At 27.7% G+C, this 5,000-nt stretch overlaps 1 protein-coding gene across 4 annotated transcripts in view; it reads left to right on the forward strand.

Annotated features, from left to right (window-relative positions):
* LOC137628755 (muscle-specific protein 300 kDa-like) overlaps nt 1–5,000 on the forward strand; it is a 312,504-nt gene that overhangs the window by 23,257 nt on the left and 284,247 nt on the right. The gene's annotated exons all lie outside the window — the stretch shown is intronic.

Below are 5,000 nucleotides of genomic sequence, written 5' to 3' on the forward strand. Positions count from 1 at the left end.
ATATATACTGTATATATATATATATATACATTGTATATATACAGTATATATATATATATATATATATATATATATATATATATATATATATATATATATATATACATTGTATATATACAGTATATATATATATATATATATATATATATATAAATATATATATATATATATATATATATATATATATATATATATATATATATATATATTTTGATGATTTTTACCCATTTAAATCATTTAGAAACGTCTTTCTTAATAAGAAATCTATTTTTATTTGAAATTTTAAGTCTCGAAATTTTAAAAATCACAAATTTCTATCGTCACTGCCTTTTAAGTTTCCCCAAATATTTTACTACTTTCAACTGCATAAAAGTTTAGAGTTTATTTTTGAACTTACAGATAATGTTTGAGAATTATTTGTCTGGCGGACAACAAATAACATTTAGCAAGTTTAATTCAACTATTTTTTTTTCTGGAGTAAATGACCTATGACCTACCTGATGTTTCAGAATTACAGTTGGCAATTTTTTTTTCCTGGATGACAGTTGGCAATTGTTTTTTTCCGGATGACAGTTGGCAATTTTTTTCAGATGACAGTAGGCAATTATTTTTTTCCAGATGACAGTTGGCAATTTTTTATCGGATGACAGTAGGCAATTATTTTTTTTCTGGATGACAGTTGGAAATTTTTTTTTCGGATGACAGTAGGCAATTATTTTTTTCTGGATGATAGTTGTCAATTTTTTCCCGGATGACAATAGGCAATTATTTTTTCCGGATGACAATAGGCAATTATTTTTTTCCCGGATGACAGCTGGCAATTTTTTTTCCTGCATGACAGTTGGCAATTATTTTTTTCCTGGATGACAGTTGGCCCTTATTTTTTTCCGGATGACAGTTGGCAATTTTTTTCGGATGACAGTAGGCAATTTTATTTTTCCGGATGACAGTTGGTAATTTTTTTTTTCAGATGACAGTAGGCAATTTTTTTTTCCAGATGACCGTTGGCAATTTTTTTATCAGATGTCAGTAGGCAATTTTTTTTTCTGGATGACAGTTGGCAATTTTTTTTTCGGATGACAGCAGGCAATTATTTTGTTTCTGGATGATAGTTGGCAATTTTTTTTCAGGATGACAGTAGGCAATTATTTTTTTTCCTGATGACAGTTGGCAATATTTTTTTCGGATGACAGTAGGCAATTATTTTTTTCTGGATGACAGTTGGCAATTTTTTTTCGGATGACAGTAGGCAATTATTATTTTCTGGATGACAGTTGGCAATTTTTTTTCAGATGACAGTAGGCAATTTTTTTTTTACCCGGATGACAGTTGGCAACTTTTTTGCGGATGACAGTAGGCATTTATTTCTTTTCCGGATGACAGTTGTCAATTATTTTTTTTGCAGATGACAGTTGGCAATTATTTTATTCCGGATGACAGTTGGCAATTATTTTTTTCTGGATGACAGTTGGCAATTTTTTTTTTTGGATGACAGTAGGCAATTATTTTTTTCTGGATGACAGTTGGCAATTATTTTTTTTCCGGATGACAGTTGCCAATTATTTTTTTTCCGGATGACAGTTGGCAATTATTTGTTTTTCCGATGACAGTTGGCAATTATCTTTTTTTTCCCGGTTGACAGTTGGCAATTATTCTTTTCTGGATGACAGTTGGCAATTATTTTTTTTTCCGGATGACAGTTGGCAATTATTTTTTTCCGGATGACATTTGGCAATTATTTATTTACTTATTTTTTTTTTAAATTGGGAAATAGAAAATGGATTACTATAGATATTTGTTTTTGAACTTTCAGATAATGTTTGAGAATTATTTGTGTGGCGGATAGCATTTGACAAGTTTAATTAAACTATTTGTTTTCTGAGGCGGCCCATGACCTGACTGATGGCAGTTGGCATTTTTGTTTTCCAGATAACACTTAGCAATTATTTTTTCCGGATGACAGTTGGCAATTTCCTATTTTCCTTTTTTTGAAACGTTTGACAATTGTGAAATAGAAAACGGATTATTATAGATATTTTACAAAAATGAACGCCCACCATCCCATTTGATTGTTTATTTATGTTTAGATAATGGGCGGCTATTTTTTTTTTTAATTATTCAACAGAAATGGTTTGAGTTTTAGTTAAAGTAAGGAAGAATAAATATGGCTAAGGCAAAGTAGATGGTGATTCTCCAATTAGGATAAGTCAGGGACTCCAAACGAGGTTTTGAATCAAGTATTTTCTTATCCAAAAAAGGAGAAAACTTTTTTTATTTTATGTTGTAAAGTTTTACAAATATTAATTCCTTCATTTTGAATGATGAAGAATTTTGTAATATAAAACAATAAAAAAAATTCACATATAAGGATAATATTTTTTTCATTTGGATTTTCAAACACGATTTGTATGACATTATTATTATTATTATTATTATTATTATTATTATTATTATTATTATTATTATTATTATTATTATTATTATTATTATTATTATTATCCAATCGCAATTTCGAAAGAAACAAACTGTCACCAATACTATTTTGTATAAATATTCAGTTAGTTCAAGTTAAAATATCCCATTAACCATTATAACTGAACAAAGAAAAATCCTATATTTTATACTTTAAAAGATAGAATTCTCCACAACTCTATAATCATGCACAATGCTTTAGCGCAAGCACTTCCATTCAAATGCTTTTAAATCAGTAGTTTCCTTTTTAGAGGCGGTAATAATTTGCTTGCTAACTGCCACTACATGACATGAAAGGTTTTCCAAACCTACCATTTAGGTAGATATTTTATCTTTAATTTCATGTGCTGAATAAGTTTATATTACTTCTCTTTTGTTGAATAAATTCCTCTTACTTTCTTCGTTGTTGAATAAATTCCTCTTCTTATTTGAGGTTGAATAAATTTCTCTTACTTGTTCTTCGTTGTTGAATAAATTTCTCTTCTTATTTGAGGTTGAATAAATTTCTCTTCTTTGATGTTGAATAAATTCCTCTTCTTCTTTGTTATTGAATAAATTTCTCGTACTTCTTTGATGTTGAATAAATTTCTCTTCTTATTTGAGGTTGAATAAATTCCTCCTCTTCTTTGATGTTGAATAAAGTCTTAATTCTTTGATGTTGAAAAAATTTCTCTTTCTTCTTTGTTGTTGAATAAATTCCTCTTCTTATTTGAGGTTGAATAAATTTCTCTTCTTCTTTAATGTTGAATTAATTTCTCTTTCTTCTTTGTTGTTGAATAAATTTCTCTTTCTTCTTCTTTGTTGTTGAATAAATTCCTCTTCTTCTTTGATGTTGAATAAACTCCTCTTACTTCTTTGATATTGAATAAATTTATCTTCCTCTTTGATGTTGAATAAATTCCTCTTCTTCTTTGATGTTGAATAAAGTCCTCCGACTTATTTGTTGTTGAATAATTGCTCTTCTTCTATTTTATTGAATAAATTCCTCTTACTTCATGTTTGATGTTGAATAAATTTCCTCTTACTTCTTCTTTGATGTTGAATAAATTCCTCTTCTTCTTTGATGTTGAAGAAATTCCTCTTATTTCTTCTTTGATGTTGAATAAATTTCCTCTTACCTCCTCTTTAATGTTGAATAAATTCCTCTTACTTCTTTTTTGATATTGAAAAAATTCCTCTGCTTCTTTGATGTTGATTATAATCCTCTTCTTCTTTGGTTTTGGATAAATTCCTCTTACTTCTTTGATGCTGAATAAATTCCTCTTCTTTGTTGTTGTATAAATTCCTCTTACTTCTTCTTTGATGTTGAATAAATTCCTCTTCTTTGTTGTGGAATAAATTCCTCTTACTTCTTTGATGTTGAATAAATTGCTCTTATTTCATCTTTGATGTTGAATAAATTTCCTCTTCTTATTTGAGGTTGAATAAAATCCTCTTCCTTTTTTTTAAATTGAATAAATTCTTCTTCTTCTTTGTTGTTGAATAAATTCCTCTTACTTCTTCTTTGATATTGAATTAATTTCCTCTTACTTCCTCTTTAATGTTGAATAAATTCTTTTCACTTCTTCCTTGATGTTGATTAGATTCTTCTTCTTTGACGTTGAATAAATTCGTCTTACTTCTTTGATGATCTCTCTTTTCTTTTATCTATCATATGACAAATACTTCGTATTTTTAATCTTTATAGAATGATAAAATGATAGAAACGCTTCAGTTTTTTCGGTGCTTTTAGCAAATACATAATTTGTGTTATTACCATATTGATAAAATGACAAAACATACTTTTGTTATATTTATCAAATGCCTGACACTTGTTATCGCTTTTATCAAAATAGTATACGAAAAAAGTAAGTAATGTATATAAGATTTATTTGCACATTTTATTTATATTCAGCATAAATAAAATGGAAGAAAAGACCATTTTGTTCTTTTGTAGATGTTGGCTACCCATCCTAAATTGGGGAAGTGCCTTGGCAGATAGAGAGATAGAATTGTTTTTTTTTTTTTTTCAAAAGATAACATAATTTTTTTTTTTTTTTTTTTTTTTTTTTTTTTTTGCATGTCAGTCTCAGTTATGTTTAATATAAGAATGTATATAATAGACCTGGTGGTCTGACAGATCCTACACTACTAAAGTCTTCAAATTTTCCCATTGAGAAACAAATACCTCGAAATTGAGAGTGGTCTGCTGTTGATGAAAGTTTTTTGAAAAGTAATCAATTTTATGTATATTCTAATTTCCCCCATTACACTACAAGGTTCATCTTTTTGACCATGTAGAATGTGAATATGTTTGGGATTCAATCTCCATTTGTTTTTTAATTGTTCTTCTTCGTTACAGATTAACGTAAAATGTTTATGAAATTGTATTAGATTCAGTCACCATTTATTTTATAAATATTCTTATTCGTTACAGATTAACGTAAAATGTTTATGAATTTGTATTGGATTCAGTCACCATTTCTTTTGTAATTAATATTCTTTGTTACAGATTAATCGATAGTTTTGTTAAAATCAATCTCCCTAAT

This window comes from Palaemon carinicauda, chromosome 36 (assembly GCF_036898095.1).
Source record: "Palaemon carinicauda isolate YSFRI2023 chromosome 36, ASM3689809v2, whole genome shotgun sequence".
In the NCBI taxonomy this organism is placed as follows: domain Eukaryota; kingdom Metazoa; phylum Arthropoda; class Malacostraca; order Decapoda; family Palaemonidae; genus Palaemon; species Palaemon carinicauda.